The sequence below is a fragment of the Geospiza fortis genome, unplaced genomic scaffold (assembly GCF_000277835.1).
Source record: "Geospiza fortis unplaced genomic scaffold, GeoFor_1.0 scaffold34, whole genome shotgun sequence".
In the NCBI taxonomy this organism is placed as follows: Eukaryota; Metazoa; Chordata; class Aves; order Passeriformes; family Thraupidae; genus Geospiza; species Geospiza fortis.
This window is the reverse complement of record NW_005054474.1, coordinates 937226-959895: the sequence shown is the minus strand read 5'-3', so window position 1 is coordinate 959895 and position 22670 is coordinate 937226. Positions and strand designations below refer to the sequence as shown.

The following is a 22670-nucleotide window of genomic DNA, read 5'->3' as shown; positions in this document are numbered from 1 at the left end:
TCCCTACTCATTTTGAGAAGCTATCGGGTAAAAATCAGTTTATTCCCTTTTTTTCCCACCCCCACCCCTGCACTCAGCTTTCATGAGATTTAATTATTTGGGGTTTTTTGCCTGTTTTGATTGATACTTTTTAAATTTTGGGGGTGAGCTGAAGAAGGTGGCAGAGTTGTAGCCAGTCCTGGTGGCAGGGACATTGGATTGCTCCAGTTTAAATAAATAGAACACTCAGTTGTCCCTTTTTGAGCCAGGATCATTATCAGGGTGCTTTTTGATAGTTGCTAGTGAATCTTTAATGCTTTAAAACCCCAAATTGATAGTCCAGTACAACATAGACTTAAGAATTACAATTATTTCTGTATTCTGTGTAAATAACTGAAGCTTTTTGGTGATTCAACATCATTAATTCCCAGAAGGGAGGCCAGCAGCAGGGAACAACTCTTAATTTTTTTTTTTTACTTTACTTTTAAACTCTTTATTTTTTTCTGGTTATAGATTTTGTTCCTCTGTTTTTCTGTACCCACAGGGTCCCTCTGGCAGTTAAGTTGCTCTGATGCTATTTATATAAACTAAAACTCAGAAATTGCTATTAATTTGTTATTTCCATTAGAGCAGCATGCAGGGAGGTTATTTAAGTTCATGCTGCTTGTCTTGCTGTGGCCTTCTCAGGAGTGGGTGACTTTAATTCCCAAACTGCATTTTTATCCTTTTTAAACTGAATATTTTTTTTTTTTTTTTTGCTGCTGGAATTTACCACCAATATTTTTGTCTCTACCTGGATATGTGAAATTTGGGAATGGTTTGCCTTAGTCAGAACTGCTGCTCTAGTTCATGCTAAGTCTCTTATGCTCATTTCTTTTGAAGGAAATCAATGTTTTAAGGTGAGGATTTGGTGAGTGAGAGGTTTGCTGAGGGATTTCTGTTTGCAGAGCAGTGGAGATAAAAATCTGTTTTGTTTTTTTTTTTATGACAGATATACAAAGATGAATAGTGTCTATATTTTAATATTACTGTACCAGGTTTTTCCACTTTTCCAGAGCCCAACTTCCTGGCATTGTCTTTGGTCTGCGCCCCATTTTTGAGGATAAAAAGGAAGAAAAGGGAACTTCAGGAAGGAAGGAGCCCAAATTCCAGTGGAGAATTCTCTTCTTTTGCCTCCCATGGTCAGGAGAGCTTAAGGGACCAGGAATCTTGGCTTGAATTAAGATTCTTTGCCCCTCTGGATTCTGTCAGGGTGCAGATTTTGGGCAGAGTTGGTTTCTTCCTGCCCTGCCCTGGTGGCCAACCTTCCTGCCAGGTGTGTTTTTATTAAATTGAGGGGCCAGGACAGGGTTTGGGGACAGCTGGGCATGGGGTTGTCCCTCTGGAATCAGGGTCAGCTCCTCTCCTGGCAGGATTTAATTGATTCATTATTCCCTGTGCAGTTTATCCATTTATTTTCTAGACCTGGGAGATGGCAAAGAGCAAGGAGAATTGGGCACAAGTTGGGTTTGGTTGTGGTTCATGTCTGTTCTTCCTTCAGGGGCAGAATCTACCTTGGCTCTGTGGGATATTCACTAAAGTCACCATTAAGTCTTTGCTCTGGTAATGCAGGAATTTGGATTTTGGTTTTGTTGAAATACTGTAAAAATTATGCAACAAACAGACCTTAAGCCTATATGTTTATTATTTAAAAAAAAAAATCTATTTTTACCTGCTCTGGAAGCTGGGTATTGGATTTTTTTTTTCTTTTTTTTCTGGCCCATTCTTTGATGGAGAACTGCAGTTTTCACAAATGCTGTAGGGTGGCACAGCCCAAAGCAGTGGGGTTTGAGTATTTTATTCTTTATATCTTTATTTCTGTGGCAGAGTATGTGCTCTCAGCTGCAAAACTAAACGTTAAATTCCTTATGGCCACAGTCTGCTACAGATTTATTTATTTTTCCTAATGGAGTTGCTAAAGTGGAAAAACTTTGAGTTATTGATTATTTGGTGTTTGTAGATTGAACAGGAGCAGGGAGCACTTCCCATCAGTCAATATGAGGGCAGTTGGCTGTGGAATCTATATTTTAATTATTATTTTTGAGTGATTGGGCTGCTGAAGAGCTGAGTGTGGCCCTGCTTCCATTGAAGGCACAGCTTTTAGGAGATTTCTGTCTTGATTTGGCTTTGTTGCTTTGCCTTGAGTTCAGGAGCTCATTAAACACAAGCTCAGTGGTTCACCTTGAATTTTTATCAATAAAATCTGCAGGGATGAGCTCCCAGCCTCTTCTAGAAGGATTCTTGGAATGAACCTGGATCATTTTGATTTCTCTTAAAGCTGAGGAATGTACCTGCTGCAGGAACTGGGGGGTTTCTGGGAATTTTTGCACCTTTTCTCCTGTTCTGCTTTGAGGGAAATAGAGCCTTAACCATGCTGAGAGCTTGATTTATTATTCCCTGGGCAGTTTATCCATGGCAGTCACCAGCACTTTTTGCTTTTTTTTGTTTTGTTTGTAGCACGTGACATGTCTGATTTTTTTATCAATTATTTTTTTGGTAGAGAACTGCTTTGTAATTTTCTAAAATAAAACAATAACTTTGCCAAGCAAATTTATCAGTGCTATAGAATGGAAGGTCCTTATTTCTTCCTCATTAGCAATACTGTGATCAAAGGTGCAAAATTATGTGTTTAATGTAAATGTCTGTGCTGTTAGAGATTGAAGATAGGTTAGGAGCAGCTTCTAAACAAATTGAGGAACTCAATTGAGAGTTCTAAATCCTCTTTGCTTTGTTGCCAAATGAGCTTTAAAAAGGAAAATATTTGCATCTAGTGTATTAAAAAACCAGCACTGGTTAGAGAGAGAATAAATCAGAGTGAAAATCATTGCCAGACAAAGATTGCTTTGTTTTTTACTGACTAAAACACAACTTGTTTATGCACAATAGTTACTTAATGAGCATAGTTTTTTCACAGAATTATGTTTCCAATATATAAATAGGAAAAAGAAGTTTCCTTTTATTTTTTATGACAGATCTACAAAGATGAATAGTGTCTATATTTTAATATTCCTGTTTGGTGTCTGAAGTGTATCATTTGCCTGTGTGTTGGTCAAACTCATTTCCTTAAAATATCCCATTTTACACTGCTAGTGAAATATTACTGAAGGAGGTTTTGGTTGGGCCCAACAGAAATATGTGGAATTGTAACTTAGCTTAAAAAAAACTTGTTGATTATGCAAGATTTTAATCATTAATCAATTTAGGCTTATTTAAGTGTTTCTGTAAAACAACCGTGGATGTTTGAACGCTGCAAAAATCTTACTTCTACCTCTTGTGTAGCATCCTTAAAATTCCCCTTCACAGATGTGCTCTGATGCCACAGGGTGTTGTGCACCTTAACTTGGGAATTCCATCAGCTTTGCCTTTTATTTTATTTAATTTTTTTTTTTATTGTGGAACACCAGGATGCCTTGTTATGTCCACCTGTGCTGAACTGATGGGGTTTGTGTCACATGTGTGAGAGTCTTCAGAAACAGGAGAATTCTGTAATAAGTCATGGCCAGTGTAATTTTCTGGTATTTTCTATGTGTGTGGTTTGATTCCTTTTATTTAAATAATCACCTGTGTTGTGTGGATGTCCCCTAATAAATGGTGGCAGCTTGTTTAGATCCACTCACACTGTTTCTCAGCTGCTGAATTTCAGTTTGGTAATTCTGCCTTGAATTGACCTGTTCTGTGTTCATGACAGAAATTAAAATCCTTTGTGGTTTTTTTTGTGACTGGTTTTATTGCCTTAATTCTGGAAGACTTTATTGCCTTAATTCTGTGGAAGTTTGGGCAGTTGTTGAACTTGGGGCAGAGGGATTTCCTGGATCACACAGAAAATGCAGATTTGCATCAGGTAGTTGAGAATAATAAAGGGAACAGTTTAGTGAGGACCTCAAGGGATATTATGGGGGAATAAGGATGAATTAGGCATTTTCCTCAAAATAAATTGACAGATGTCCCAGATCTGGTTTTGTTGGCAGAGATCTGAAGCACAAGTCGAGAATTGCACAGGTAACAACAGAATTTGGCTGGTTTGTGCTGTGAATTTGAGTGTGATGTTCTAAACCTTGACTGGGAAAAGTTCCTTGCTTTGGAGTTTAAGAATTTAAAAGTATTTTTTCTTTTCTGCTGACAGGCAGAAAAAAAAATTGTTTTTCATTGGTGGAGAAGTTATAAAACTTACAAAACATTATAGAAGTTATAAAATGGTGCTTTGGATAATCTAAAGATGTAATTTTGAGGTGTTTCCATCTTCAGCTGAGCTGTACACATCAAATATCCCAATTTATCCCTTCTGAGCAGGTTCCTGTTGTTGCTGCTGATTGGACTCGTGTTTTATAAATCAATTTTGGAGCCCCTGCCAAGCAGCCTCCTCTTTTCCCTCCTTTTGCAGAGAGAAGGGGATTTCCAGAGCAGATCATGAGAGAGACATCCCTTCCCTGGGGGGCATCTCTGCTTTTATTTGACTGCAGCTTGGTTGCTTTGATACTTGTTCCAAAACACCTGTGATGGAATAAATGCAGCTATTTTAGTGGGGCTGTGCTGGCAGCTTGTGCTGTGTGAGATATTTCGGAAAGCAGGCGCAGGGAGATGTGTTCTTCCCAAATCAGTCTGATAACATTCAGTGTTTTACATTGTTTTTTTAAATAATATTAATCAAAAGTGTTTTAAATCCACGTTTGTGTGATAGGCTGGGCTTTGTGAAGCTGTGAAATTCAGTAGTCCTGTTCTGATTTGAATAATAGTGCCATATAAAAATAAAAATCTGGGTTTCCACAGTACCAGCTCCCTCCACTTACTGAGGAGACTTTTGATTTGGAGCTGATGAATCAGGTTGGTTAGATAAATATTTAATTTAAGTGTGTTGGGTTGCAAAAGCAGGGAATTTAGATAAATGGGTAAAAAAAAAGTGTTTCTGCTGTTGCTTGTGGTACAGAATTTCCAGATCTTTGTGCCTTGGGTGGGTCATGACTGAAGGAGCTGTGAGGGCATCCTGACCTACAGAGAGAATTTATGGTAACTCAGGTCTTTAGCTTTGCTGACAAATGTTGGTTTGGGAGATGTGGATGGATTTCAGAGTTGTGAGAAATCGCTTGGTTAAATCCCAGACTGGTTTGGGTTGGGAGGGACCTTAAAGCTCAGCTTGTTCCACCCCTGCCATGGCAGGGACACCTCCCACTGTCCCAGGCTGTTCCAAGCCCCAGCCTGGCCTGGGATAATCAATAATCTCATCAATAATTAGAAGATGCAGTGTCCTCTGGTGAGCTTTGAGGTATTTTATTGGCAATCTCAGGCTCTGTTGCATTCCCAGTTCTTCAGCTCATCCTCTCCTACAAATCCACAGCTTCCTCCTGTGGGAAATGGATTTGTAGGGAATTCTCCAAGCCTGACAGAAGGCTCACACAGTGTGTGCATCTGTGTGCAAACCTTGAGATGAGAAATGCTGACTTAGAAATGCCATGGAATAGGACAGACATTGCTGAGAGAGAAATGGAACCAGGAACAAGTGTCAAAGGATGGCCTTGCAAATAAGACTGGATACTTTGGAGAAATAGAACAGGAAAGTTGTAGTGAAAGCATTGTAGTGAGACCCATGAGGGATAAGTTTAGATGACTGGCTTTAAGGCATTTTCAGCATGGTGTGGCTAAACCTGATAGGCCAAGAAACACTTATATTATAATTAAATAATAGTTAGCTTCTAATTATAATAACGTCAATTATAACATCTGTATTGTCCCACCCTTCACATGAGACTGAAAATGGAATAAAAGTTTTTAAAACACCTCTCAGTTGCCCCAGCTCTGGGTCAGAAAAAGGCTTAATCCAACATCCCCCTCCCAGGAGCTGTTCCTGATCTCTCTTCTTGCTGTGCTACAGAACTTGCTGAATGACTGTGTGGGGGGATAGAATGTAAGAAAATAAAGATGGTGCAGAAGGTAATCTGGCCCCTGAGGAGCTGCAGCTGCGCTAATCACCAAAGATTAGGAACAGGCCTGCCCTTAACAGGCCACAGCTGTGTCCAATGAGGTTGCTATAAGAGAGGGGTCAGCTGGTTGAGAAGAGAGTTGGAGTTGGCTGTGCTGTGAGGAAGGAGGAGTCAGTGGTGTGAGGAGCTGCCTGTGAGAAATCAAAGAGAAGGTATGGGAGCTTTGCAATGACAGAATTAGTTTTGTTCTTCATCGGTCTCAGGGTGGCTTGTCCATTCTTGAAGCAAATAGGGAAGTACTCAAGGTCTGCTGGAGTTCAATCAATTTAATTGTACCAGTGTGACCCTGGGAGCTCGGGGATTTCCCCCAGAACAGGAGGGACTGTAATCACTGAGAATTGAAAAACAAGATGGGTGATGATGTATCAGAAGTTTAAACAGAAATGAGTGGGTTTAGAGGATTGGCTGAATTGGTGGGGTGTTGCTTTCTTTTTTCTGGTATCCTTAAATCCATTTTCAACAGATGTCTGACCTGTTGTGAAGGAGACTTTAATGGAAAAGATGGATTTGTTATCCTGCTAGACCCCTGGCACTGCAAAGGCTGCAGGCAATTCCATTAAAATTCCATGTCCAGAAGAACAAACAGCTCTTTAAGAGGGATTGAACAGAGGAAGTCACAGCTACAAATGGGGGAAATAAAATCTGTGTGGCTCATGTCAAGGTTTTTTATCAGGGTGCTCGAATGAATGGTGTTGCCAGGAAGAAACAGGGATGGAGGCCTGTCTGGAATTCACTCTTGGGTGTTTGTTCAGCCTTCACAAACCTTCACAGAGTGAGTGACTCCACTCTTCTTGCAGATCATGGAATCCAAGAGTGGTTTGGGTTGGAAAAGACATTAAAAATCATTCAGTTCCATCCCTGCCATGGCAGGGATACCTTCCACCATCCCAGGGTGCTCCAAGCCCATCCAGCCTGGCCTTGGACACTTCCAGGGATCCAAGGGCAGGCACAGCTGCTCTGGGCACCCTGTGCCAGGGCCTGCCCACCCTCACAGGAGAGAATTTCTTCTCAATATCCCATCTAAACCTGCTGCCTTCCAATCTGGAGCCATTCTCTTTCCTCCCAGAGCAGGTCCCTGTCCCAAGTCCCCCTCTCAGCCCTTGGTAGTGATGCTTGAGATGTTCTTCTCCTGTTTGTGATGTTGTTCTCCTATTTGTGCAGCTCAGCTGAGGCCATTGCTGAGCTGAGAGGACTCTTTTCCCTCTGTTCAGCAGAAGCATCATTTATCCTAAGCAAAGTTACATTTTGCTTTAATCAGAATCACTTCAAAATTCAGGCAGAGTATCCAAGTTAGGTTTTAAAGACAACTTCTGGCAGCACTTGTGAAGCAAAGCTAATCTGGGGTGTGTGTGAGTGAAAGCTTTCCTGGGTGCTTAATTGTCTTGTAAATGATTGATTTGTGCTCCAGCTGAGCAACATTTAAGGGCTGAATTCTGTTGTGATGTGGAAAGAAATTGCCTTTCTAGGATTATAAATCCACTGTGCAGGCACTTTGTATTTTTCAAGTGTGGGTGTGCATCCTGTTGTGATGTAATCACGCTAAAGATCTGTGAGTGACACTGACTACAGCCAGTAGCTGTATAAATAATGATATAAATATCCATAATGAGATCAATTGGGCCCTTTGAGGAGATCACACTTGAATAAAAACCCAACCCAAACAACAAAATATTTGAGGAGATCACACTTGAATAAAAACCTTGGTGCTTGCTCCTTCTCTCTTTCCTGAGGGATCTTTGCCTTCCAGAAGGTAATGGAAACAAAAACCCAACCCAAACAACAAAATAGTTATATAAAGTTCAAATAATGTAAAAAATAATTCAAGGTCATTTTCATGCAAGTAAAATATTTAAAATAGTTTTATTAATTTAAAAAAATCAAGATCATTTTCATGCAAGAAAAATATTTAAGATAGTTTTATTAGTAAAAGCAACCTGGTTGTCAAATTTTTATCCAAATTTTCCTTTGTGTATCAAGTCTTTATAGCCCCTTTGCTGAGAATGTCACATCTCTGACGTATTGAGCTTTTCACAGAGGCACTGCTGGTGGTGGGGTTGTACTGGGATTGACTGGATTGTACTGGGATTGATTGGATTGTACTGGGATTGATCTCTCAGGGGTGCTGGAAGAATTTAGAGCTTAAACAAGGTGAGTCACAAGCAGGATATGCACTCAGTCTGGAATTCCCTGGAAAGCAGAACTCACCCAATAGCAATGTGGCCATGAAATCTTTATTTTTGGGTAAAGCAGTCGCTGCCCCTGGTCGTGGTGTGGGTATTGGCAAAAAGGGAGATGGTTTCTCTGCTGATTCCCAGAATGACCAGGTTGGAAGAGACCTTCAAGATTGAGTCCAACCCAGCCCCAACAGCTCAACTGAACCCTGGCACCCAGTGCCACATCCAGGCTTTGTTAAACACACCCAGGGATGGGGACTCCACCACCTCCCCGGGCAGCCATTCCAGAACTTTATCGCTCTTTCCGTAAAAAACTTTTTCCTGCTATCCAACCTGTATTTCCCTTGGTGCAGCTCGAGGCTGTGTGCTCTGGTTGTGTCAGTGCTGCTGGAGAAAGAGCCCAGCCCCAGCTGAGCACAGGCACCTTTCAGGAGCTGCACAGAGTGATGGGGGCAGCCCTGAGTCTCCTTTTCTCCAGGCTGAGCACCCCCAGCTCCCTCAGGGGCTCCTCACGATGATGATGAAGGGTGAGCTGGAGAGGCAGAGTGGGATGAGCTGAGTCACTGGCCAAGGGCTGGGCAACGTTTGGGATGAGGGAATGAGCCCGTTTTATCCATGCTGACACATCTTCCTTAGCTGGAACCCAAGAAGGGATGGATGAGTGTGACCACGGAGAGCCCGTGGTGCTGCTTCAGCACCTAAAAATGGATATTCTGTGCAGGTAACTCTCTGAAAGGGATGAAGTTTCTTGAGTAAAAGACATTTCAAAAGGCAAAACAGCTCCAGACTCCTGGCGTCCTGCTCTTGGCTGAGTGGTTTTTTAACACGGGGCAGGTTGGATAGGGCTTGGAGCAACCTGGAGTGGTGGAAAATGAGGTTTTTAGGGTTGTTTCCAACCCAAATCACTCTGGGATTCTCTGTTGGGGATTTTTGTTTGGGTTTTGTTTTGGGTTGGTTGCTTGGGTTTTTGGGGATTTTTAAATTTTTTTTTGTTTTTTGTTTATTTTAGGGTTTTCTGTTTTCTTTTTTGCTTGCTTTGTGCTGTGATTGTTTATTTGTTTGGGTTTTTTAATAGAATTTGTTAGGGTCCTTTCTGACCCAAACCACTCTGGGATTCTCTGTTTGGATTTTTTGTTTTGGGTTGGTGGTTGGTTTTGTTGGTTTTGTTTTTAATTTTTTGGTGTTTGTTTGTTTGGGTTTTTTTTGTGTTCCTTTTTTTTTGTTTGTGGGCTTCTGTTTGCTTTGTGCTGTGGTTGTTTATTTGTTTGGGTTTTTTAAATGAAAAAAACCCAAACAAATTATTTCTCAGGTTGCTCAGAGCCAAATCCAACCTGGCCTTGAACCCTTCCAGGGATGGGGAGTTCACATCTTCTGTGGGCAAAAAGCCATTTTTATACCAAGTGTGGTGTTTTTCTATGGCAATTACACTGCCCTCAGTGCAAAAGAAGTTGTAAAATTTACATTTCTACCAGCATGAAATTAATTTTTTTTTCCTGTAGGGAATAACTTAGCACTGTGAGAGACCTGTAGCCGGTTTTGGATTGTGGTGTAGAGCAGGTGCAGAGCTTTATTCACTGTGTGGTTATTGAAGGTTCAATGCCAAAGTGGAAGGATTGGCCCAACAGAACCAGACAGATTTTCCCATCAGAGCCATAATTTTATTGAAAATCTGATTTTGGAAGAGTCCCTTGAGGCTTCAGCCAGGCTTAGACTTCCACCAACACAAAATTCAGGAAACTTTTTTTTTAACCTTTCATTTAATTTTTTTTTAATTTTTATTTTTTCAGTCTAGTTCTTAATGCCAGGAAAATGCTGCTCAGGTGCAGCTCTGGGAAGATTTGGGGATTACTGGGAAGCACAGGTGGATTTGGGACCAGTGACTCTTCAGTTGTTTTGAGATGGGCAAAAATCCATACTGGGATGCACAAATATTCAAACATCCTGAGAAAATGTTTGGGATATACGGGGTTAAATCACAGCAGGAGTTTTTAAATTTAGGTATTTTATTAGCAATATAGAAAAAGGTTTAATGTTGAGAGCAGAGGAGCTCAGGAAAGCATAAAATAAGAAGGAACTTGTAGAAGTTTTTTTGGAAGCCTTGGCAAGATGTGTCATTTCAGCCTTTTGTTAATTTTTTTTTGTCCTGAAATTCTAAAAAAAACGGGTATTTTAAGAAAAATTAATCCAGTTAGGAATTGAAGAAAAATTAACCCAGTTCCTCTGTTCTTTTTTAAATCAATGTAATACATAATTTGCCTCTGTATATTAATTTTCTGTGTCCTCCATGACTTTCTCAATTAACATTGCCAGGTATAAGTAAACTTCTTAAGGGAATGTGTTCCCTCGTGATAGAACTGCCTTGGGGAATTTCTTGTGAGGTTTAATTCAGAATAAGGTGCTCTTCCCCATCAGAATTAGATGTGGTAGGAAAAAAAAAATTATTTTCTGTAACTTATTTCTGTGTGAAATTTTTATTAGCATTGATTTTATTTAATTTTATTTTTCTGACAATGCTAGATTGGGAGACAACACATCAGGATTTTTTAGTTGTAAAATTTAAGTAAACATACTGAGGAGAAATAAATGGTGTCAGCTTTTAAATTCTTGTGCAGTATCACATGGGGAAAAAATCAAATTAAATTCTCCCACAGAGAGAAGCAAGAATATTTTTTTTCTACAAAAACCTGCCTTTTTATGCAAAAAATCTCATATTTCAGAGGAATATTGAAATAAGATATAATGCCTCAGGCCTTGCTAGTTATTATAATTCAAATAATTTAAATTGATTTCTTGGAGAAAGCCTAAACACAGCTTGTTTTGGTGCCTGTAAACTCTGGTTAATTCCATTTGGCATCCTTTTATTTCCAACTGAACTCTTCAGATGGGCAGGGTTGGAACTCCAAAATATGATTTTCAAGGACAAAGAAAGATTTTTGCGTGTTTTAAAACTGCACAAGTTTCTGTTTCGAGCACATCTTCTCGATGCTTGTTGTGGGGAGAAAACACATTTATGGAAAAGCTCTCAGTTTTTATTTCAAAGAGGAAGGGACTAGAATTGTGCCTGATGATATTTTATTTGTCTTTGTCCAGATCCAGGGTGTTTTTCAAGCCCGCTCTCTCTATAAGGTGGAACTTTTATTAGCTCATCATTATAGGATGCTCTTTTATTTTAAACTCATGACAAGTTGTAGTTCCTGAATAGGTAATAACTCATTGAGATTGGAGATATTTCTCTCTTTTTAATTTTTAGTGATTTTTGGGGCATTGTCTGACTTTTCAGACAATCCAACTCGTGTCAGGAGAATTAGGGCAAAAAAAGGAGGAGAAAAGGAGATTTAGGGGGGATTTTCTTGTTCTGCACAACTCCTGACAGGAGGGGGAAGCTGGGGGGGTCGGGCTCTGCTTCCAGGGAACAGGGACAGGAGGAGAGGGAACGGCCTCAAGTTGTGCCAGGAGGGAAGGTTTAGTTTGAATATTGGGGAAAATTTCTTCCCTCAAATTATTGCATTGGTGGAGTCACTTTGCAGTTCTGGTACACACAGTTGGTCCTTTACCAAAAAAACCCCCAAGATGGAGATCGTAAAGTCTCTGAGATCTTCCTCAAAGTCACCAAGATGTTAAAGGAAAGGCCCTGCTCATTTAATTCCATAAAAATCTACCTGGTGCCTCTGGCAGTTGCACAGGGCAGGGAAGTGCAAGGTGGTGTCACAGAGGGCTGGGGAACAGCAAATTTCCTTTGGTTTGCTCCAAATGGACACTGGATTATTCCAAATTACCAGTTGTGATGCCTTGTGCAGGCTGGCCTAGAACAGAGACTGGACAGAGCTAAAGAATAAAGCAGGGATTTATTAAAAGGCCTCAATGGATGCACCTTGGGCAGCACAAGAGCCCAGCCAGGGCTGCACCCAAGATGAACCAAAATGGCCCCAAAATGCACGAGCGCTCCCGGGGTCTCTCCCTGGGATCAGTTCTGCTCCATTTGCACCTTGCAGTTCATTGTCCCATTCCAGCTTTAGCCCCTGCAGTCCCACCCTGCTTGTTTTTCTCTCTCCAGCCCACGGTGTTTGTGCTCTTGGGGCTGAGATTTGGATCATTTGTCCTTGGTGCCCAGCTGGAGCAGGAATTGTTTTGTCTCCCTGCTCTGTGCACAGAGCTCACCATGCCCTGATGTGAAGCTCAGACCCACACACTAAAGCAGCACAGAATCTGAAAATATAAAAGCTAAACCTGAGGCATCAGCTGGGGACAGACCTTGGAGTCTGCTGATGTCCAGTTTGTGGGGCAGTGCCTGTTCAGAAACCAAATCCTGCTGATTCAGAGAGAATTCTGCTGAGAGCTGTTGCTAACACACCCTGGGCACGTTCCTGTGCCTTTGGGAAACCTCTGTAAGTCCTACAGCTGAAACTTTATTCCACCTTCAGAAGAGAGGGTTCAACAAGCACAGTGGGCACTGTCTTTAAGAGGGGATGAGTTTTTCACAGAGCTGAACATTGGATAAAGTCCCTCAGCCAATGCACAGGGTGTTCAGGTAGCACCTTGAATCTTTTTTTCTCCTCAATCCCGTAATCTTATTATTAATTTTGACAGAATCACAGAATAGTTCAGGCTGTGAGGCGCCTTAAACCTCATCTCATTCTCCTCCTGCATGGGTAAGGACACCTCCAGCTATCCCAAATTACCCCAAGCCCTGTACAGCCTGACCTTGAACGATTCCTGGGGAATGAAACAAGATGATCCTTAAGGTCCCTTCCACCCCAAGCCATTCTGGAATTCTGTGATTCTCTTCAAGCCCTGCTTTCAAAAATCCCAGCTAAAATTCCCTTGTGCTGCTCTGGTGCTGGTTTTGTGCCCTGAAAAGTGATTTAACACAACATATCACTGAGTCTTCAGAGCCTTGGGCTATGCAGCACCTTATCTGCTTTGTTTACTGCCAAAAATAAGCATATCTTGCAGTTCACTCCTGATATTTGCACAGAGCTGAAGTGGTTGTGGGGGAGCCTGCTGGGCTCTGTTGCAGCTCTTAGGCCATTAGCAAAAATCCGTTTTAAATTTAAAATACTGTGATTGCCAATAAGAATTGGCATGGCCCCCAAGGAAATTGTTTTTAAAAACTAGAAATTTGACCTGTAAACATAGAAATGATGATGTTGAGCCTTTGAGATGTGATGGATTGGCTGCTCAGGTGATTTTTGTGCACAGTTTGTATTAATGAGGCAAAAAGGTGGGGAAATACGTATATATATATATATAGGTAACATATGGGTTACGTATATATATACACATAACTTTATATAACCTATATATATATATATACAAGGTGAAGGGCCAGAGACACACTTAGGGTTATTAACTTGCTGTTGATTTGCCATTGTAACAGCTCCTGCCTGGCAGCTATTTATTTATTTATAAATAAACCTACAATTGATCTGATGCCTTTGGGACAGAATTCCTGTCCAGTGTGCAATGCTGATAATTCAGCAGCCCCCCATTCCTGAGTCCCCACATCACATTTAGCTGTGGGATGGACCCTTGAGGAACAGCTCTGACCCACCCTGTCCCCACAGCCTGTCCCCCAGCCCACCCAAACCCCCCATTTTTGGGGTTTTTTGCCCTCTGCAGCTGCTGGGCTGTGGCAGTGAGTCCCTAAAACGCTGCCCTTTTGCCTGTGTGCTGCAGGAAATTTAATCTCCCCGGTAAATGACACCCAGAGCTATTTTGGAGCCGGGCTCTGGAGGGAAGGAGAAGCACGTCAGCGATTTGACTGGAGGAGGACAACCCAGAGAGGAGGGTCAGGGGGGTGGCACAGCCTAACCCTGGCCAGCAGAGCCACTGCAGGGGGACGTGGGGGCACCTTCTGCACCTCCCTGCCATTGCTGAGGTTTCTGTTTTATTTCCTGGAGGGGAAAGAGGGGGGGAACCCAAGCCAACATGGTCTCCCCACGTCCTCTGTTCCCCTCTTCCCTCTTCCCCCTCCTTTCATCTCAGTAGGAATCGGATTTTCCTTCCTCTGCCCGGAGCTTTGTCCTCCCCAGACTCAGACAAGACTCCAGGTAAGACCAAAGCCTTCAGCTAAGGACAGGTGGATTTGGGGATGCTAACATCCAGAAGGAAGTGGAGAAGGTTTGTTGGTAGCTGAGGGAGGGGTGAGGTTGTTTTTGTGCCATGCCTGAGGATGTTTTGCTTTATGAAACCTATTTGGGGATGGAGCTGAAGGTGCAGGTACTAAACCCATCCTTCCTTTACTCTGAGCCAAATGTGTGTTGTTCTGCTTAATTACTTCTGAGCAAATATCAGCCTCTAGAGGAGCAGAGTGAAAAAAATCAGGTTTAGAGCCATAGACTCAACTTGATACACTTTGTCCCCAAATCTGAGACACCACTGGGCATGAAGAGCCTGGAAAAACACATGGAGAGGTGGCAGAAAGGAACATTTCAAAAAGCTTTATTTCCAGGGCATCATCTCAGTGCAGCTTTTCTCTTCAGCCAGGACTTTTTCCTCCTCTGAGCTCCTCTCTGGTGTCAATACAGATTGACTCTGCAGCCCCCCACCCTCCTCCCGTTTCTCCAAATGGTTCTGAGGGGAGATAGGGAGAGATGGAGCTGGACAGCTGAGGCTATTTTGGGCCCTACAGCTCAATGGGGTGGAGTGACTGTAATGACAATGACGTGCACTTGTTAAAATACAAGGGCTTAGGTCGTGGCTGATTGTCACCAGGGGAATTCTTTGTCCATATGGGAGCTGTGATCCTGCAACTCCCTCGTGGAGGAAATCACATGGGCTAAACCAGGAGCATTTCTAGCTTTGCAGAATTTCTAGCTTTGCAAATTTTTTTTTTTTTTCTGAGATTCTGGCACAGCTGCTTCTCTCCAGGCCTGTGTGTAAAGCAAAATGCAGCTGGGTGAAATTTGTGATGAAGTTTCTATATTTTCATTGCTCCTTTTCTGTCTCCTGGGTGGGAAACCCCAGAATTTGTGTGTTTTCTCTCCATTTGTCTCCTTTATTCTCAGCCCCACAGAACAGGAGTGAGCATCACAAGGTGCCCAGACCTCCCTGGTGCTTTGGCCTTTTGCTATTGTCAGAGCAGCCATGTGAGGCTCATAAGAATAGAAGGAAAAGTGGCTGCTGTGGAGTCCTGAGGGGCTGCTCTGTGCAGTTTTAGGCCTCTGGGAGTCTCAGGGGTGGTTTTGTAGCTCCATCAAGCGTGGGATGTGAAGTCCCCATGTTGCAGTAAAACCTAAGGAGGATGAAATCCTTTCCTTGCATGGAGTTTCTTGGAGCTGGTGGTGTGTTGATGGAGAATGGTTTCTGGCCAGGTTGTTGAAAGTGGGATGAGTTTTCCAAGCTAAGTCTGTCTCTGTAAAGGAGGCAAGATAAAAGGTGTTTTAACCATATAAATCACCTGAGTGGCTTGAATCTCTTGTGGTTTTTATGAAGTGTGTGCTGCTAACGTGGCTGGGAGGTGTCTGACCCTCCTGCCCAGTGATGTTCACGAACCACGTGATTTGCTCTTGCTCCTCGGTGGAATTCTCTAAATGTTTGAACCCATGTTTGCTACAAATCATTGGGAACACCCAGGTTATTGATAAGGGATTAGCAGGGGGAGCATGAGGGGGTGCAGGTCCCTCTGAGGCACTTGGTGCATTTCAGCCCTACCCTGAAGGTCAGAATTGTCTCGAGCTTCTCCTTTTCCCTGAGGGCTGCTCACCATGTTTAACACCATGTCAGCCCCTGACCTGCCAACTTTCCCTCAACATCTCCCATGGATTTTGGCTTAGGATGGAGGCTGTGGATGGGAGGGAATGCAGACAAGCCTTCTTGGGGTCTCTGTGGTCAGGATGACCCCGAGGTGTTGGAAAGTCACTTTTTCCCAGCCCGGTGCTTGAAGAAGGAGTCAGGATTCTTTGGCTGTGATTTTCAAGGTTGTTTATTCTCTGTTATCTATGACATTCTTTCTCTGACCTGCTGAGGTCTGTCTGGCAGGTTGGGTTGTGGCACACTGACCACCCTTGGGGTGGTGTTGGCTTTTTATACTAAAAACTACATGTACTTTATTTACAATAATTTCCCAATCCCTATCACCTGTGTTAGACAGTCTGTCTCTGCTCTAAACCAATCCAGAAGTGCCACCATCACCCAGAAGATGGAGGCCAAGAAGGAGAAAGAAGGACAAGGCACGCCCAAATCCCTCCATCTTGGCTTCTGAACCCCCATTCTAAAATCCCAAAATTCTAATTTTCCACCTTGTGACAAAATAACTGTTATTCTACTTCAACTCTTGTGGCTTGTAAGTCTTCATAGGAGGTTGGTAATTTTTTTCATGGGTTAAAATCAAAGGCACAGGGGTCTTGGGCTCTGTGCCAAGGTTCTCTGAGCCCTCCAGGGCAGCCAGAGGGATGTCCTGGGTTCCAACAAAACCGTACTCTGAGCCCAGTTAGAAGCTCCTCGCAAAAGGCTTCGTGTGCTGCGAGTTCTCTGTGTCCAACACCTCCAGTGATGGATCCCCCACAGAAACCTCCCCCATCTGCTCATCCAGTGACCTTTGGACATGCCAAAATCGCTTCTCCCTCACTGCAGTGGAATTCAGAGTAGGCCAAGCTAAGCCCTGAGCCCAGCTCCCGAGGCACAGATACCGCTGGAAGGGGATAAATCCCGCCCGCCTGGATTAGAGCGCTGAGCCCCGATTTAGGGGTGTCATGGGCAGCAGCACTGCCTGTGCTGGTGTGCATTTCACCCCCAGAGCTCCCTGTCTGCTGTGACAGCTCTCAGGCACCCACCAGAGCCCAGCTGATGTCACCCAGCCTGCAGCTGACACCCAACACTCGTGCTGTTCCAGAGTTGTCCATTCCCTGGGAAGCCACTGGAAGCCAGAGGGCAGCTGGGTTGCTGCTGCTTTCCCTCAGCAGGATTTTAAACATCAAAGGAAACCCAAACTTCCCATTTGACAACTCATGGACTTCCCTTCCCACCCACGGATTCCATTTCCTGCTGTTTTTAGATGGAGCAATACAAGCAGATAAGTCGTGTAAACTGCAGTAATAGCAGCGCTGCCTTGATTTTTATCTGGAGCTTTTATTTCAGGGATGTTCTTTGAAAGCTCAGGATTCAGAGGCAGGAGGTTCCCTGTAAATCCTGCCTTTCCTGTCAGGAAAAGGAGTGAGAGGATTAGAATTTAGCATTGCAGAGGAAGTTCAGGAAACATAAACTCCAAAGGCAAGAAAAATACCTCAGATCAACACATTTTTGTCTTGGGCAAAGAACGGGTAAAAGAGGATTGAGGAAATGAGCAAACAGGGCTTAATGTGGTGTTGAAATTCTGTGCTTCTGATCTGTGTTTGGACCTTGGTGATCCCTTAGATTTTATTATATCCCCAAAATCTCTAATTTTGCTACTCGTGGCCACATTGTCTTGGGAATGTTTTATGGGATGGATTGCATCGTGCTTTGTGCTCTGAGTCCTGGTTGAGAGGAATAGTGGATTTGTCTTTCCAAACAAGCTGTGGGTCTGCTGGTAGATAAAACCAGCACTGGGAGAGAAAAGAAACAATGGGAAGGATTCCACTGATTGGTGAATGGAAAAAGAGCTTTGCTTTTACAAATAAAGTTTAGGTTTGTTGATAAATGAAATTAGACATGGAAAGATGAAAGAAACGATGGAGAAGAAAAACCCCTAAATTCTGTAAGAATTAAAAATTAAAAGAGAGGGTTATACATTAGAGGGTAATCTTTGGTATCAGGCATTTTGGGAAGTCTGAACTTCTCAAGTGCCTCAGCCAATGGGGAAAGAGAGAAGGGAAATGCGGCTGGGAAATTGGGATAAAAAGGAGTCTGCATCCTCCAAAAATTGGAGAGATCCCAGGAGAATGCCCCATGGCCTCTCCCTTTATTGGAATAAAGCCAAAAAGGACTCCTCTGTCTCCTTTTTGGACATAAACCTCTGGTGTTTGTAGATTAATTTTCCTACCATGGTGGACAGGATTCTCTTTCTAATCCTTGAATGGAAAGGCTTGGACAGAGATTAACCTGTTCCCCCTGTCCTGTCTCACACAAGGAGCTTCCTCACGGGCTGCTGACAGCCTGGGGACCAGTTGACCATGGGGGGAGGCCTCTGCCTCCTGAGAGGCTGTAGAAGGTTTTCCAGGTGCAGATCAGCAGTGATGAAGCAACGTGAATCCAACCCAACCCATCAGCCAGCACTGCACAGTGAATCCAGGAGGCTGGGATGGAGCCAGGCTGGGAGAGCTGAGGGACAGCCTGGAGGAGAGAATGGTCCAGGGAGAGCTCAGAGCCCCTTGCAGGGCCTGAAGGGGCTCCAGGAGAGCTGGAGAGGGACTGGGGACAAGGGATGGAGGGACAGGACACAGGGAATGGCGCCCACTGCCAGAGGGCAAGGTTGGGTTGAATATTAGGAAGAAATTCTTCCCTGTGAGGGTGCTGAGGCCCTGGAACAGGATGCCCAGAGCAGCTGTGGCTGCCCCTGGATCCCTGGAAGTGTCCCAGGCCAGGTTGGACAGAGCTTGGAGCAACCTGGGATGGTGGAAGGTGTCCCTGCCATGGCAGGGGGTGGAACTGGATGATCTTTGAGATCCCTTCCAACCCAAACCATTCAGGATTTGGTGGCACCACCATCATGGCTCTCCACCTCCTGATGTGTCCCACTTCCAAATACTCCATCAGGCACTGGAGAACTCTCTGGTTCCTACTGCAAGGCACTCATTCCCCTGCCCATGGGAAGCAGACACTGACAGTGATGGCACAGGAGGCCTGGACCAGCTGCTTGTTGGCCCCAGGGCAGTGATTTATTTATTTATCTGTCAGCTCTGTGCAGCCCTGCCTCTTCCCCCAAACACAAACCAGGGAAAATCCAAATGAATAAAGACATAAGCAAAATTATAAGTGCTGCCAGTTTGCCTTTGGCGTGCTCAGAAATGCCCAGGATGGGAATGTGATCTCTGCTGCAAATGATTCATCACAGAGGGATTACATGGGGAAATGTGACACTGGCAAATGTCTGAGATTTATTGGAAAGGGCATTTGCATTGACTAGCTTTATTCATGCTTTGTTGCTGGTCCTGTTGCTTCCAAGGGAGCTGTCCTGCAACTTACAGAGAGTTACTATTTTTTTTTTTTAAGTTTCAGAGTTACTGGGCTTTTTTGAAGTTTGAATGAACCTGTAAATAATTGAAGTCAGAGTAATTATTGAATAAGTTGATTGACAAGTTACACAGTAGAAATATTAAATCTTTTCCTTTCAATGCATTCACAAGTCTGTTCTCTCCTGGCTCGTAAATCTATTTATCATCCTAATCCAGTGTGATGGGTTTTATCCCATTTGAAATGATAAAATGTAATTTACCTTGTGCAGCTTAACTTGTTACATGTGTTAGATACACACACAGCCTCATCCTTGCTGCAGGTTAGGATTTCATGCCTCTTGCTGCATTTCATGCTCTCCACACCCATAAAACAAGTTTTCCCCCCTTTTTTAAGATGGGGACTAACTGGAGTGTCTATCTCATAATTACAAAAGCCAACCAGCAGCAGAGCAAGGAAGAAACCCTGTTTTTCTTTCTGTGTTAGAAAAATAGCTAAAATAATGATGAGCATGCACTATTTTCACTGATCCCTGGGGTTTTTTTTCTGGCATTCTGGCCATTCATAATGGTGTAAAAACCTTATAGAGTGTGAGGGTACATGGGGAAGGTGTAGGTAAGAGCAGGGGATGTGGATTTTCACCCCACACTAGGAGGTCTGTGGACACAGGATCTCGAACTGGATGGGGAGGAGTTGCGAACACCAGATGAGTTTTTGGGAGCCATGGGAGAGGGAGACTGGACCTTGAGGCCACTGGGAAGAAACATCTTGGATGGATTTGCTGCACCAGTTTGGTTCAGGAGCAAAACTGACAGGAGTGTGGTGGTTTTTGGCTGTTCCTGACTCTCTGGTTTTTTGGCTGGTTTTTATTTTTGGGGGGCTTTTTTTTTTTTTGGCTGTTTTTTGTTTTATTTTTTTTGGCTGGTTTTGGGGTTTTTTTGGCTGGTTTTGGTTTTTGGCTGGTTTTGCTTTTGGGCTGGTATTTGGCTGGTTTTTTTGGCTGTTTTCTGGCTGTTCCCGACTCTGGTTTTTGACTGTTTTTGACTGTTCCTAACTCTGGTTTTTGAGTATTTTTGGCTGTTCCTGACTCTCAGAGGTCCCAGGCAGCATCTGGGTTGTGGTTTTTTTGGGCACAGCTTAGCAGGGAGAGAAGGATGCACTTTAGAAAGTGAGCAGCATAAGAGTCAGGCTTTGGGAGCCCTCACCCTGCTCCTCCAGGCCCAGAAATGTGTCCTGGGGCCCAGGTGATGGAAATGGCACACAGGTGGGCTGAGGGAAGCCCCTGGTTGCTGAGAGGTCCCTGGCAGCTCCTCTTGTGTCTCTGTAGCCACCTCCAGGCACTTGTCTTTGTTATGCAGAGCCCAGTTTGATGAAGAAGTGAAGCAACTCTTAATTTTCTGCTCTTTTTGACACTGCAAAGCTGGAAATAACTCAGAGTTATGCATTTATTGGACACAATAGGAACCCAGGAAGAGTGAGACGTGGCAGTGTCTTCTGAAGGTGAATCCAAGTGCTTTGATGGCACAGTGCAGCCTGAAGTTCAGGCTAGTGGCTGGGAAGTGTTAGGACACGAGCTCTGTGTTTTGATTGTTAACTCTTAGTTAATGCAGTGAGAGGTTCTGCTGGGCTCTTCAGAGCTGAGCTGAACCTCAGCATCTCCTTCTGAGCATTGAAATGGTCCTTCCCCAAATGAGCAGGAGACTCTGATTGTCAATCAATTGACTTCAGTGGAAATTTCCACTGACTTCAGTGTACTTTGGCTCAAGCCCCAGGCTCCTGTCTGCCCCTTCTAACCCTCCGTGCAGCTTCTCTGCTTGCAGCTGCACAAGCGTTTATGGAAAACACATTTTAAAGCTCAGCTGAGGGCAGGGGTTGGGGTTGTAAGAGTGTCCAGAGAAGTTGAAACGAATTCAGAGATTTCTAGACCAGTTTGAGACCCAAGAGAAAAAGAGATCTGTGTATTGAAGGTGGCCACTTGACAGAAAGTCAGTTGGTCTTAGCACTGATAACTGCAAGTCAATCATTCTTTACCATCCTAGCATTTACTAAAAGTAAATTTTCCTTGTTACTTTTTGTCCCCCTCCCAGATTTAATGTTTGAAACCCGTTTCTTTATTTTCTAAAGATTTGTGGCAGAATAATGAAATTTGCCCAATACCAGGAAACAAAAGCAACCAAAATTGAATTAGTTTAGAAAGGATCGATCACATCTAAAAGGAAAAGTCTTTGATTGCTCCTTGTCATTTTGTGTGTTCTTTGGAGTGGGAGACACAGGATAGGACAGGACATGGGGTATATTTTCTGTTAAATGTAGAAAGGTTACGTTTGGTTTTGCCTTAGATCTGTGACCCAGATGAAGTTTGGCTCAGCAATACTATTGGAATGATAATAATGCTCCCAAAATCACAGAATATCCTGAACTGGAAGGGACCCACAAAGACCATTCAGGACAACCCCAAGAATCCCACCCTGTGCCTGAAGCAGTTTTCCAAAAGTTTCTTGGGCTCTCATAACAAATACCATTTTGTATCTTTGTGCCACCCCTTTTCCAGTGTATGGATTTAATGGTAAACTTGTATTTTTCAATCCCCAGCAGCATAAATGGAATTAAATTTGTAATCTGTTATTGATTTTCATGCACAATTTGTCATTTACCTCAGCAAGTACATTGTCATGTATACACTGTGCACATAATTATTTGCTAGCCCATCCCTGTCTTTATATCAAGAAGTGGGAGGGGAGACAAGAAATTGGGAAAATGTGATTTTTCCCAAGGTCATGCAGCAAGTTGATCCAACCCTCACTCCCTGATGCCATCAGTGGTTTGGGCATTAACAAAAATTCACTAACAGGAGCTGGAGGAGGATGGAGAAATGGTGATTTAAGAAATTAAAGCAGGGTTTTGGCCTGCTCCTATTGATTTCTGCTGGAGCTGTGGGGAGATGGTGAGAGCACCTGCCATTGGGTGAGAGAGTGGGTGGATGTGTGGCCAGCAGGGAAGCCAAACTGCTGCAGGATTAAGAAGGATATTTCTGTCTCACTGACTGGGTTTTATTTCCTTTCTGAGTTACAGCACCCAGAGCCCTGGTCCTTCTGCTGTGTGCAGCACTTGGAAGGTGAAATTGCAGGGATGTGCTCACCTGGAGTGGGACCATTCCCATGGTCAGACAGGAGCTGCCAGGACCGAGGGGTCTGGCATCATGAGGCCAAAGAGGTTAAACAGTGTGAGAAATAGCTACTCACTTTTTATAGTTTAGGAAGGTTTATTAAACCTTATCAAAATTACAACAGAAGACTGCATAAAGAAAAAAGGTTACGGCACTGGGAGCAAAAGATTTTCCCTGCCATATGCTCAGCCCCCTCACAATGGAGATTTTTCCCTTTTTAACCTTTTAACCCCTCCCAAAGTTCTG

The 22670-nt window shown here is 43.4% G+C and overlaps 1 protein-coding gene across 1 annotated transcript in view; it reads left to right on the top strand.

The window, feature by feature from the left end:
• Positions 1 to 14118: 14118 nt before the first annotated feature.
• Positions 14119 to 22670, top strand: part of OBSCN (obscurin, cytoskeletal calmodulin and titin-interacting RhoGEF) — a 160015-nt gene continuing 151463 nt past the window's right edge. Inside the window, 1 exon segment of the mRNA XM_031062951.1 lies at positions 14119 to 14217. The gene's annotated coding sequence lies outside the window, so the exon portion shown is untranslated.